At 43.8% G+C, this 14,565-nt stretch overlaps 1 protein-coding gene across 4 annotated transcripts in view; it reads right to left on the bottom strand.

Annotated features, from left to right (window-relative positions):
- Nucleotides 1-7,652, bottom strand: part of WIPF2 (WAS/WASL interacting protein family member 2) — a 42,715-nt gene extending 35,063 nt beyond the window's left edge. For 2 of the 4 annotated variants that reach the window (XM_036836281.1, XM_036836280.1), the window contains exon 1: nucleotides 7,520-7,652. The gene's annotated coding sequence lies outside the window, so the exon portion shown is untranslated. Of the gene's footprint in view, nucleotides 1-7,194; nucleotides 7,222-7,498 lie in introns of those variants that run through there. The other 2 variants (XM_036836282.1, XM_036836283.1) reach the window with 2 other exon arrangements.
- Between the last annotated feature and the right edge of the window lie 6,913 nt (nucleotides 7,653-14,565).

Genomic DNA, 14,565 nt, shown 5'->3' with positions numbered 1-14,565 from the left:
TGATGACAAAAAGCAGCTCTTCTCACTCTAGGTTGGCCATCTCACAGTACTAACCCTCGGCTTCTACGTGCCTTCCTTCATTTGCACACCCCAAATATAAAAGTAGAAAGCTTATACAGAGAACAGTCAGAAGCAAGGAAAATCAGTGATGACAGTCTCCATTAAGAAAAGGTCTGGGCTTCCCTGGTGGCGCAGTGGTTAAGAATCCGCCTGCCAATGCAGGCGACACGGGTTCGAGCCCTGGTCCGGGAAGATCCCACATGCCGTGGAGCAACTAAGCCCGTGCACCACAACTACTGAGCCTGTGCTCTAAAGCTCGTGAGCCACAACTACTGAGCCCACGTGCCGCAACTACTGAAGCCCGCGTGCCTAGAGGCTGTGCTCCGCAACAAGAGAAGCCACCATAATGAGAAGCCTGCACACTACAGAGTAGCCCCAACTCGCCACAACTAGAGAAAGTCCGCATGCAGCAACGAAGACCCAACGCAGCCAAAAATAAATTAATTTTTTTAAAAAAGACCTGAAAGAAAATTTAAGAAGATGCTCCATAAAATGTTGATCCAGACTCCACATGGAGAGAAGTGTCATGCCTCATTTCAAAGATAATATATTAAGTCCCAACTCACCACAGATAATCTTATAACAAAGCTATGACTTTCATTGAAGAGTCTCTTCTCTCACTCTGACACCCTTAAGCCATCAGATACACATATGCTCCTTGCTGAAATGCTAGAAAAATTTGCACATTTTCATTCCTTGATCACTAGTGATGGTCTGCTAAACCAAGAGTCTACTTTGAGCTATGAAAATAGGGCAAGCTGATCCAATCACACAAGAAAGGTACTAAATCAAACAGGACCATCTGGGCTTTGGGGAAGAGTACTGTGATTCCTGAACAAACGTCAATATAAAATATACAGCAGATAGGGCTTCCCTGGTGGCGCAGTGGTTGAGAATCTGCCTGCCAATGCAGGGGACACGGGTTCGAGCCCTGGTCTGGGAAGATCCCACATGCCACGGAGCAGCTAAGCCCGTGAGCCACAACTACTGAGCCTGCGCGTCTGGAACCTGTGCTCTGCAACAAGAGAGGCCGCGATAGTGAGAGGCCCGCACACCATGATGAAGAGTGGCCCCCGCTTGCCACAACTAGAGAAAGCCCTCGCACAGAAACGAAGACCCAACACAGCCATAAGTTAATTAATTAATTAATTTTAAAAATATATATACAGCAGATAAAAATGTTTTCATATATTCAGAGTTATAATGGCCCTTGAGCTACTGATTCATTTGCATGTCCAATAAGTCGTAGGCATCATGTTAAGACATATGTCCTAGATGATGGGTATGACAAATTATATTCAGTAGTTCACAATAAGAACATCTGTGTTGTCTCTCTAGCCCCACGAGGCTTACAAAAAAAACAGTCAATAGTCCCCAGAAGTGAAGAGGTTTTCTGTTTCCTAAATAAGCAGGTCTAGCAAACTAACAATCCCATCATCCTCCATATAAGAATTGCTCCCCAACAATCTCCAAACCAGTTCTCGAGAGCCCAAAATTTTAAGTCCTAATCCAGCCACGCAAGTTTAATTTGCAGGACCTAAAAGAAATCAAGATAAAAGAATAGGCTTTACCCAGGAAAGTTTTTAGAAAACATGTTCCACTCTACAGGCATCATACTCCTTTATGATACTGATGGTTTCAGCATCAACACTGGTAAACTACTACATGTGGAAAGAAGTGGCAGGAAAAAACGTCTATTGTAAAGGTTGAGCTCAAAATTCACTATGCCATTTATCTGTATCTTTGGAGAGCTCACACTCTGAAGCCTTGCCTCCTATCTCTCTGCTTCTCACTCCCTAAGCTCCAGACACACTGGAACTTCCTTCAATTCTTCAAAATAGCCAAGTTCTTTCCCTCCTCAGGACCTTCATCTATGCCATTTCCTCCCCTCATCCTTTAGGTTTCAGCCTTAGAAGTCAATTCCTCAGGGACCTTACCTGACTGCCCGCCTTCCCAATGAACCAGGGTTAGGCTTCACATTAGCTCTCTCCACAGCACTTATAGCAAGAGTAATTAATTATTTGTTTAATGGATGTTTTCCCCACTAGACCATAACCGCATGAGTGCAAGGTCTGAGTCACTTTTGTTCACTGCTGTATCTCCAGCACCTACCACAGTGCCTGGCACACAGCAGGAGCTCAAAAATTGTCACATAAGTGAATGACAGGGCCCAAAACAAGCAGTTTCAGCAATTCTACTTATAATTTACCCTACAGACATAGTCACACATGCAAAGGGCCAAATATATATAGTTATTCACTGGAGCATAGTTTGTAACAGCAAAAGACTGGAAACATTATATATCTAAAAGACTGGAAACATTAAATATCTACCAGTATAGGGCAGGTGCCAACTCTCTTTACTGCTCATGCGGAATGATGGTCAAAATAAGTTTCTTAAAAACTGCAGATAGAATTTGCAGCGTGCTACAGTTGTTTAAAAAAATGCAAGAAATGTATGTATTTGCTTTACATGTACACAGTATCTCTGGAAAGGATCTCAAGAAACTGATAATATTAGCTGGCTCTGGGAAGACAAACTGCAATGAAAAGTAGACAAGGGTGGAGGGCAGACTATTCACTGTATACCATTTTTTTTACCTTTCAAATTTTGGGCCACGTGAGTGTATTATCTATTTAAAAGAATAATATTTGTCAGGACTTCCCTGGTGGTCCAGTGGCTAAGACTCCACGCTCCCAATGCAGGGGACCCAGATTCAATCCCTGGTCAGGGAACTAGATCCAACATGCATGCCGCAACCAACAGTTCGAATGCCACAACTAAAGAGCCCGCACGCAGCAACGAAGATCCAGTGTGCTGCAATGAAGACCTCGCGCAGCCAAATAAATAAATTAATTAAATATTTTTTTAAAAAAAACAACAATATTTGTTAAAGACAGTCCTGTCCTTATAAGACAGTGATAGCAAGAGTTTAAATTAATCTCATAACTGGATCTTTGATGACAAACACCCTGCCTACATCTGAGCACAGGGAAGGTAGAAGTGGAAAGAAGGAAAACTCACTATCCACAAATCTCAGACAACTTGTCCCATAGTAGACTGTACCACTTTAGAAAATGTCTTTTTTTCTTTTTTAAACAACCAATTGTTCCAATCTGGACTTATGCAGAATGTTTCACAGTCAGAGGGATTATTGGGAGGAAAAAAAGGGATTATTGGATTCAGCATTTCTATAAGCACAGAAAGCCGGTTGATGAATTTGTACTGAAGAATTATCATAAATACCAACTAAAAACAAATTACTTTCACTCAGGGGCCTCAATCTAAATGGAGCTTAATATGAATCCATGAAGTTTAAGAAACTAAAAATTTTTTGAAAACCGATTATTAAAATGGGGAGGACATCTACACACGTTCCTTGGATATACAGATGTGCCAAACTTCAAGACACTCTTCAGGAAAGAAAGACCTGAGACTAGGCTGAACACAACTCCAATAATCATATTTGTTACCACAATCAAAGCCCTGGACCAGAGTCAAAACCTTTGGATCTGAACCTGCATATCAGGAACAGAATACTCTGGACTAACGATGGCAAGAGAAAGGTGAATCCAGGGCCACCAAGAAGAGGATTTGTTTTGGGGTTATCTCCAATGCTACAAGGGCCACTGTCACACACTGCAAGAAATGATCTTCATAATCCATTCCAAGACCTAATGGAGACACAGTAATCTTCAAATTATTATCCCCTGAAAAACAAAAGGGTAGGGACTTCCCTGATGGTGCAGTGGCTAAGACTCCGCGCTCCCAATGCAGGGGGCCCGGGTTCGATCCCTGGCCAGGGAACTAGATCCCACATGCCGTGGAGCAACTAACAGTTCGCATGCCACAACTAAGGAGCCCACATGCAGCAACTAAGACCCGGAACAACCAAATAAATAAATAAATATTTTTTAAAAAAAGGGGGTATTCACTAAGTAGAACACACTGAAAAGGGCATTTACTAAGTAGCATTAAGTATTTACTATAGCCATACTAAATTGTTATAACTTTGCCAAGCCTAAATGGCAAGTTAGAAGCCAATTCCTGGCTCCCCTATTTGATAACCTATTTGCCTCCACAGGCATGGTAAGTCAAAATATTAAGAGATCTAAGACTGACACAGACATTAGCAAATGTATCACCTTCGTTCCCTACTAACGTTGTTTTTCTCCATAAAGTTCTATTCAGCATTTTAAAATACCCCTCGATAATAATACCAAGAAGTGCTCGTGAGTTTAGCCCATGGCTCCCCAGGCTCAAAGGCTTGGGACTGAGAGTGAGGAGGAAAAAAAAGTTGGAAACACTCTTTCTCTCTTCCTCAATGCCTTGGACTTTCAAAGCTAGGCAAAGGCAATGATTCTGCATTTAATCACCAGATGAATAAGTAACAGATTTGAATTTAGGAGAAACATAAAGGCGTGTAAGAACATTCAGTAAAGAGTACCGCCTCCATTTCCTTGCAGAGCAGCTCTCAGGATCTGCCAATGAACCTCACTTTGACATGAAACACCCCATCCACTCTAATCCGGGCCACATCCCTCAAGAGACAGTCAACCGGAACTCTGCCAACTTCTGCTCGGGAGCTGTGTAAAGAACAGCAGCAACAAGAGCCTACTTTGAGAAGGAGATCAACAATCACACTCAAGAAGAAAAGAAGTTATTTGGCAAAGGGAAGCATGTTGCCAAAATGTTAGTCACAGCTTCAAGGTCCTGGTTTGTGTTTCTGCAACTATTCTTTGCTTTGACAGAGTCCATTCTCTGGCCCAGCAAACCCAGCTCAGCTGCTGTCCACCCTCCCCATTTGAAGCAGTCAAAAATCCTTTCAATTTGGTGGTATCAAACTGTGACACAGACAAGATGTCCACCAGAGACTGAAAAGGAGGAAAAAAATGTGCAATTTGCCGTTTTCCACTTGGGACTGGCTCCAGTAGAGCAATGGAAACACATGACAGGATAGGAAAAATGGAAAACCATTATGTGAAAGAAGCAGGCTATACCCAAAGTCTGCCCAGAGCTCTGAGCCTCCACAACTTACTTCAATACCTTAAAAACAAACAAAAAAGACACACTGTAGGTTGAAATGACAGCAAAATATTAAGCAAGTTTTTACCCCCAAATCAGTGTACAGATGGGTTACATCCTGATAAACCTATTGTAAATTGAAAATACTGTTAAGTCGAAAAGACATTTAATACACCTGACCTACGGAACATCATAGCTTAGCCTAGCCTACCTTAAATGTGCTCAGAACACTTACAATAGCCTACAGTTGGGCAAAATCATCTAACACAAAGCCTATTTTATAATAAAGTGTTGAATATCGCACGTCATTTACTGAATACTGTACTGAAAGTGAAAGACAGAATGGTTGTATGGGCACAGAATGGTTGTAAGTGTATCAGCTGGTGCGGCTGACTGGGAGTTGAGGCTGTCTGCCTCTGCTTAGTATCACAAGAGAGTACGGTGCCAAATCAGGGAACGATCAAAATCAAAAATTCGAAGTACAGCTTCCACTGAATGCATATCACTCACACACCACTGTGAAGTTGAAAAATCTTTAATCGAACCACGGTAAGTCAGGGACCACCTGTATACACTTCATACCTGCAGTTCTTCCTGGGGTTGGGTTGCTGAAACAGGCTGAACCAGCAGCCCCCGGTTTTCAGAATTACTTCAGAACAACAGGAACACAGATTCAAGTCCACCAGGTTACTCTCCCAATCAAAGAGCCCAAGAAGTCAAGAAAGAACATCCGACAATTTTCTCTTCAAAAGAAATAGGACTCGTCCCTTCCCTTCTTAAAAGCCATCAGTAAAACCAGAAAACTGCACAGCTCTCAACACCTTCCACTTTCCTCTGCATTTCACCTTTGTGCTGACATCACCTAACTAATCAGTACCAACTAAGGTAAACACTACTCTGATATCAAGTGTGAGTTAGAATCTGCCCCTTCTTAAGCAAATCCACATCAGACTTCAGAAATGCCAAGACCTTCAGGAACACTTCCAAGCTAAACAAATTCACCTAAGGGCAAAGTGTTTATAGAGTATTATGCCCAAAGAAAAAGCTAAAACAGTCAAGATGTTAAAGGATTAAGAATAAAGAAGCTAAAATTGTCCACGAGCACACTGGTTCCCCAACAACTGGCAAAAAGGGCCAAAGTGACTGGACCAAAGCAAAAGGCTCAACTGTCTACAACACTATTTTTCAGTGAATTCTCAAAGACAATAAAATAGAAAATAAAATACTGCATTCTTCCACATTCTCCATCAACCAACCTTATTTATTCCCAATTCTAACTTCCCCATCTCGATCTTGATGGCAGCCAATACAATGTAACACAACAATATGAAATTTTTGGCTACTAAAAGTTGACACTGAGAAAAGTTTAAAAATTGGGCATGTTTCAAATCAAAACCAACTCCTCCCTGGCACACACACACACACACACAAAATGTGCAAGGCTGAGAGGAAGAAACTGGGAAAGACATGTCTTCTAAATATCAATAGCTCAATCCAAGTTTCGGGGATCACTTCTTTGCAACCACTTTAAAGATCCTACTTGGTTAACACAATCTTTTAGAAGCAGAGAGGGATCAAACCTACATTTCCAAGTGAAAAAAAATGAGACACTTTAATGATTTGCCTCAAAGTTGCTTAGTAAATCCTTAAGAGTCCTTGTTCCCTGAGATTCTGTTCTGGTTTGTAAAAGGAGAAAAAAGTCACCCAAAACATGCCATAAGTCACTCAGAAACAAACACAGGGCAAAAATAACACCATGAAAAGGGAGGTGGATCCTGGAGGTGCCCAGAACTAAGACTTCACATCACTCCAACCTGAACCCTCAACTGCAGGTCGCTCCCATGCGAACCCCAACGTTTCTCAATCCAACCTTTGACTCAAATCTGATTCCTTCTCAACCAATGTTCTCCAGATTCCCTCTAGTGTAAGCAATTTCCTCAGTTATCCCTTCAACCATTGGTTTTTCACTCATCAACTCCCAAAATGTCACGGCGGCCTCCTCACCCGGAGCATCCTGTTAATTACCTGTTCCCAACAGGTCCTCCCTCCCCATCTCCCTTTTTGCGCACGGTTACCTCGTTCCTCACCCTGAGTTGCCGTCTTACTCACCCAACCCTTCAGGATCCCTTATTTCCCGTCTCTCAATAACCTTCCTCCCCATTTCACAGTCAGCGCTCGGCCCACACCAATTCCCGACCACTCCTCCCTACTTAGATTCCCCATGGCCCCTCTTCTCCAGGTTATTCAGACCCAGCCCCCACTCCCCCTCCCCTCAGGTCCCGCCCCCAGGACCCCTCTCTCCCACAGGCCCCTCCTCCAAAGTCCCCCTCTCTCTTCAAGCTCCGCCCCAATCGCCCCTCCCCCGGCTCTCCCTCCCATTCAGGTCCTCAGGTCATTTCAGCGACGGACCCACCCTCCCCGGCCTCTTCCCGACCTAGGCACAGCGGCTCCGGGAGCGAATCCTCCGCCACCTCCGCTCCGGCTCCGTCCCGTCCTGCTCGCCCCCCCCCCCGGCAAGCTCCCTTTCTCGCCGCCGCCGCCCCTTTTGCCAACCCGGAAATGGATCTGCTCCCACCGTCCCCAGCGTCCGCGAACAAAATGGAGGAGGGGGAAAAAGGAGGAGGGAGCAGAGCGCGAAGAGTTGCTACACGCATGCGCCCCTGGAAAGCCCTCCCCCTGCCAGCGCACGTAAAGGCGGAAGTGGGCGGGTGGCCGCCATCTGGAGAAGGTCACAGGAATTTGGTTTAGCGGCTAAAAGCAGGGATCGCAACTTTGGCTGCGATTAGAATCACCTGGGAAGACTTGAATAAGTAGTGATACCTGAGTTCCATCCCCAGAGATTCTGATTTAATTGGTCTTGTGTATGGGTAGGCATCGGAACTTTTAAAATTGCGAAAGTGATTCTAACATGTTGCGGAGGTGGAGAATCACTAAGCTGAACATCTTTTTGAATATCTTTTTCATCTTTTTGGCGCGCGCGCGCGGACACACACACACACACACACACACCATAAATGTCCTTTCCTAATTTCGAGTTAACGAAGAACCCGCCCCAGTCAACCTTGCAAGGGCTCAGTAGTCAAGCTCCGGTTGTCACGGCAACAGAGGCAGGCCTTGTTAACAAGTTATCCTTAACGTCATCTTAGCTGCCTGACTCGAACACCTGTGAACATCCGTCTCCTCTTTGCCGGGCCTGGGCTTCCTCAGTTTCCAGAGCTGGGGGTTGGTGCTGCGGACTTCCAGCTGCTTGGGTCAGGGAAAGGAATCCTGTGCACTCCCTGGTGGGGCTGCTGTTAACTCAGTCCCAGCTGACTAAGGATCCCTCCCTAGTCCACCCACAAAAATGCTTTTCCGTTGCAGTCAACCCCACTGTCTTATATCTTCACAGTGTCCTTTGGGTCTCTCCATCATCCTTATTTACGCTGAATCCGAAGTAAGGGGACAGAATTGGGACTTAGTTCTCACTACTTACTGCGTGCCCTTGGGCCTCTGCTACCCTATCTGTAAAATGGGTCTACACAATAGTGCCTGTCCCAACTGTTTCATAGGGTTGTTGGAAGGCTCAAATGAGGTAATGAATAGGAAAGCACGTGATAAACCATACGTCATTATTATTTTTGTTTTCCTTCTGTTCTGCACCACCCACTAGTCAAGTAAATGTCACAACATTCACTGAGTACCTGCTGTGGGCCAGGCACTGGGCTAGGCATCAGAAGATGGCTACAGAGGTGACGAAGACAGAGCCTCTGCCCTAGGAACTCACTGGGTGGTGGGCAAACTGGCATGTAAACATCTGGCTGAGATACAAGTCAGCATGTGATTAGTGCCATGGGGACATATGGGCTGTGGGACCTCAGACAAGGGAGTGATTATTTTCTGCTAAAGAATGGGAGAAGATTTCGTAAACGGTTTGAACTCAGCCTTGAAGGAGCAGTAGAATTTTATTGCTAATCAGAGAAGGCGGGGAACATATTCCAGGCATAGGGATCAGTAGGTGCAGAGATAAAGATTTTCAGGTATGTAGTCCTATATGCCTGAAGGTGGGGTGATTGGACCAGGGACACGGTAGATTTAAACTCCCAGCTCTTCAACCTCATCACCATTCTGTCCCCTCCTCGCTCACTATACACTGTGCAGACCCACATCTTTTTTCTTTTTAATTAATTAATTTATTTATTTTTGGCTGTGTTGGATCTTTGTTGCTGCACGCGGGCTTTCTCTAGTTGCGGCGAGCGGGGGCTTCTCTTGTTGGGGAGCACGAGCTCTAGGCACGAGGGCTTCAGTAGTTGTGGCACGCAGGTTCAGTAGCTGTGGCTCACAGGCCCAGTTGCTCCGCGACATGTGGGATTTTCCCGGACCAGGGCTCAAACCCGTGTCCCCTGCATTGGCAGGTGGATTCTTATCCATTGCACCAACAGGGAAGTCCCCAGACCCGCTTTCTAGTGCTGCAATGCACCAAGTGGTTCCTCAAGGCCTTTGTGTTGGTTGCGCTCTGCCTCTTCCTCATTTTTCAGGCTTTAGCTCAAATGTCCCCTCCTCAGAGGGCATTCCTTGCCCACCATAGCTAATGTAAGCCCTCCATTTTTTATCACATTACTCCATGATAAGAGCAACCACTAGGGTGCAATACAGGAACACCTCACCTAGACTGGGAGAAATAGGTGTAGGCTTCATAAAGAAAGTAGTATCTAAGTGAGACCTGATGGGTAAATAGGAATTGGCCAGGCACAGAGGGTAAGGAAAAACATTCCAGGGCAGAGGGAGAATACGAACAAAACAAGAAGAATCATGCCCCATTCCAAAAACTGAAAGCATTTTGATGTAGTTAGAGCAGGAACTTATGGGAGAGGCAAGAAATTTGATCAAAGAAGTAATCATAACATCTGACATTTATCAATACTTGCCATGTGCCAGGCACTGTCATAACTTCACATATCATAACTCACTTATCCTCACTATAACTTTCTGAGGTAGGTATTGTTACCTCCATTTTACAGATGAAGAAACGAGACACAGGAAAGTTAACCATCTTGTCCAAAGGCACATACATACAGGGACTTCCCTGGTGGTCCAGCGGTTAAGAATCCATCTTCCAATGCAGAGAACACAGGTTTGATCCCTGGTCAGGGAACTAAGATCCCACATGCCGCGGGGCAACTAAGCCCATGCACCACAACTACTGAGCCCGTGCACCACAACTAGAGGAGCCCACTGATGCAACAAAGACCCAGGGCAACCAAAATAAAAATAATAAAATAAAATAAAATAAATATAATAGCGTAGTTTAAAAAAAAAAAAGACACGTACCTACAAAGTAGCAGAACTATCTGCAGAGCCTGTGCATACCAAATGACCCTGCACCCTACCAGACCCCAGCATCCCTTTATTATAACAAATATAACTCAACTTTACTATCCCCAAGTGAAATTAACCTAATTTAACCTATCTGAATTTTTTTTAAAAAACATGATTTCAAAAAATATATCAATGTAATGCTCTCACTATAAAAAAGAAAAAGAAGAGGAAGGCATTTCAATATATCAATGCTCAGGTATCACTACACTGGAAGATGTATGGTGAAGTATTCAGATGCTTGTGAAACAGGAGGGAAGGGGACAGGGCACAACCTTTGAAGGAATGACATAGCCCAAGGACATGACATAAGCTGATTAGAACCAAATGGGTCCAAGATGGCGGACAAGTCTACTTCCATTAGGCCTTGAGCCTCAGTATACGCTCACTGTAACACATCAGCAAGCTAAATGACACACCCACAGGTGCAATGACAGTTTCAAGACCGACCACAAGGATCAAGAAGTGGGCAGTGGCCCAGTTCCTGGAAATCCCCGCCCCTTCCTGAGATACCTGAAATATTCCTCCCACTCATTAGCCTGTGAAATTACCCATCCCTATAAAAACTGACAACCCCATACCCTGGGACCTTTCTCGCCTTCTGAGATGGCCCACACTCTTGTCTATGGCGTGTGCTTCTCTCTAAATAAATCCTTCCTACCTATCACTTTGTCTCTCACCGAATTCTTTCTGCCATGAGACATCAAGAACCTGAGCTTCATTAAGTCCTGAAACTAGGTGTGTGATCTCAGTTGGAAGACTGTGGGTTTTGGCCGGGTTCGAGTCCTAGCCACGTGGGTTCAAGTCCCAATCTGGGTTTAGGCTGGGTTCGAGTCCTGGCACGGGGGTTCAAGTCCCAGTCTGAGGTGCGCGGTTTCACTAGCACTCATACCTAGAATCACTAAGAATGTGACAGGGACAAATGCAGACTGACCTAAGGGTATTATGTTGGGCAATGTTGTCATTTGTGATTCGATTTTCCCAAATGGTGAACAGCTCTTGTTAAAGTTCTGAACAACACAGAACAACAGAGTAGTTGTATTCTTAGAAAAGGCGGATTATATTAAATATGTGCAAAAATATTGTATATTTCTATTTTCCTATTCTGACCATATGACAGACTAAGTACCTTGGCGACCTTCTCCCTAACAACTAAAAATCCTAGATAAAATTTTTTAAAAATATTTATTTATTTATTTATTTGGCTACACCGGGTTTTAGTTGTGGGATCCTCGTTGCCACGTGTGGGATCTACCTTGCAGTATGCAGGATCTTTTTTTTTTTTTTTTTAGTTGCAGCACGCAGGATCTTTGTGGCAGCATGTGGGATGTTTAGTTGTGGCATGCAAACTCTTAGTTGTGGCATGTGGGCTCTAGTTCCCTGACCAGGGATTGAACCTGGGCCCCCTGCATTGGGAGCACGGCGTCTTAGCCACTGGACCACCAGGGAAGTCCCTATTTTTTTTTTTTAACTCTTAAATGCTTTGATGGAAAATTGAGGAATTTTCAGGGCAAACAAAGTAAGTGAAGGCAGGGGACATAAAGAGAGATGAGTGGAACACTGAAGCAGGCTTTTGCTCTGAGGACACTTGCCTAACTTGGTTTCCCTCTTGCCCTAGAGATAAAATGTAACTTTTCATGAGAGATAATAAAGTCCTTCACAAATTGGCCCCTGGCAACTTGACAGTGTAGCATGGGGCAGTGGTTCTCCATGGGGGCATGTTGGAAATTCGTGGTGGCTTTTTTTTTTTTTTTTCTCCACTGTAAGGCTTGTGGGATCTTAGTTCCCTGACCAGGGATTGAACCTGGGCCCTCAGCAGTGAGAGCATGGAGTCCTAACCATCGGACCGCCAGGGAATTCCCTGTGGTGGTTTTTTTGTTTATCACAATGATAAGTTCGTGCTACTGGCATTTGGTAGGCAGGAGTTAGGGATGCTAGATTTTGGCAATGGAAGGGACCATTCTGCACAACCAAGAATTATCCACATGACTTTCACTGTCTTACTGAACATTCTGTGTGAAAAATCTATTATCATCTGAGCCTAGAATCTATCTCCATTAACCCTACATCCAAGGGAGGAGGGGACAGGTTTATTTCTGGTTCACCCTAACCATGAGGATGTAGTCCTTTGGGGTCCCATCTTTATGAAGGAGAATGTCCTGTTAAACTCCCCTGTTGAGGAGGTCCTGGGGTGTTTTCTTTTCCCACAAGACCTGGAAAAAGCTCAAATTCATCTAGTTAGGCAAACACGGGTTCGAGTCCTGGTCCAGGAAGATCCCACATGCTGCGGAGCAAGTAAGCCCATGCGCCACAACTACTGAGCCTGAGAGCCACAACTACTGAAGCCCACGCGCCTAGAGCCCGTGCTCTGCAACAAGAGAAGCCACCTCAATGAGAAGCCCGCGCACCGCAACGAAGAGTAGCCCCCGCTCGCCGAAACTGGAGAGAGCCCGCGCAGCAACGAAGACCCAATGCAACCAAAAAAGAAAATAAATAAATATATAAATTTATTAAAAAAAGAACGTATATATGTGTATAACTGAGTTACTTTGCTGCACAGCAGAAATTAACACAACATTGTAAATCAACTATACGTCAATAAAAAATAAAATTTCTTTTTTAATAATTTTTTTCTTTTTTTAAATTAATTAATTTATTTTATTTATTTTTGGCTGTGTTGGGTCGTCGTTTCTGTGCGAGGGCTTTCTTTAGTTGCGGCAAGCGGGGGCCACTCTTCATCGCGATGGGCGGGCCTCTCACTATCGCGGCCTCTCTTGTTGCGGAGCACAGGCTCCAGACGCGCAGGCTCAGTAGTTGTAGCTCACGGGCCTAGTAGCTCCGCGGCATGTGGGATCTTCCCAGACCAGGGCTCGAACCCGTGTCCCCTGCATTGGCAGGCAGACTCTCAACCACTGCGCCACCAGGGAAGCCCAAAAAATAAATTTTAAAAAAGTGATTAGTCTGAATTGACATATGCTGTGGGTATAACATGCATACCAGATTTCAATGACTTAATACAAAAAAAAGAATGTAAAATGTCTCAATATTTTTATATTGATTACATGTTGAAATGATATTATTTTGGATATACTGAGTTAAATAAAGTATTAAATTAACTTGTTTCTTCTTACTTCTTTAATGTGACTACTAGAAAAATTTTAATTACAGATATGGCTCACATTATATTTGTATTGGACACTCCTCTCTAGACAGAACTAATAGCTTTTACTCTATAGAGGGGACGGAGATGTAAGTAAACAAGAGCATGGGGAAACAATCAGACAAGTCAAGAATTTACAAGACATCTGTCCTAGACTTTGAAAAGTCAATGCCATTGAAAAGAAAAAAGCTGTTCTCGATTAAGAGGCTAAAGAGATATAACAGCCGAATGCAACACATGGACCTTGATTAGATCCGGATTTTTTTTAGTTTTCTTAAAGATATTTTTGAGACAACCTGGGAAAATTAAATATAGACTGAATATTAGCTGATATCATGGAACAACTGTTGATTTTCTTAGGTGTGATAATGTTGTGGTAGACATGTAAGGGAACGTCCTTATTCTTAGGAGATTTCTGCTGAGGCTTTTAGGAATGAAATGATATTAACGTTTGCAACTTACTTTCAAGTAGCTTGGCAAAAGAAAAAGTGTGTGTGTGTGTGTGTGTGTGTGGACAGAGAGAACAAAAGCAAATTTAGCAAAATGTTAATTATAGAGTCTAAAAAGATGTAAGTATTCATTGTACTAATCTTTCAACTTTTCTGTGTTTGAAATCTTTCATGATGAAAAGTTGGGGAAACAAGGCAAAGTAAAAAAGGAATGAATGGGACATGAGGAGGTAGAGACAACCCTTTCAGGAAGTTTGGCCTAGAACTGGAAGTGAGGGGGTACAGAAGCTAGAGCGGGTATGTCGGGTGAAGGAAAGCGTTTATAGGGAGTTCCCTGGTGGCCTAGTGGTTAGGATTCCGGACTTTCACTGCCGTGGCCTGAGTCCAATCCCTGGTCAGGGAACTGAGATTACACACACAAAAAAAAAATTTGTAAAAATGGAGAGTTGAGAGGGGTTTAAACGCTTAATGGGAAAGAGCCAGTAGAAAGGCAGAGAATGAAAGATATGGGTTATTCTG

The sequence above is a fragment of the Balaenoptera musculus genome, chromosome 20 (genome assembly GCF_009873245.2).
Source record: "Balaenoptera musculus isolate JJ_BM4_2016_0621 chromosome 20, mBalMus1.pri.v3, whole genome shotgun sequence".
Classification (NCBI taxonomy): domain Eukaryota; kingdom Metazoa; phylum Chordata; class Mammalia; order Artiodactyla; family Balaenopteridae; genus Balaenoptera; species Balaenoptera musculus.
Note: the sequence above shows the minus strand (reverse complement) of the source record. Positions and strands in the feature narration are given on the sequence as shown.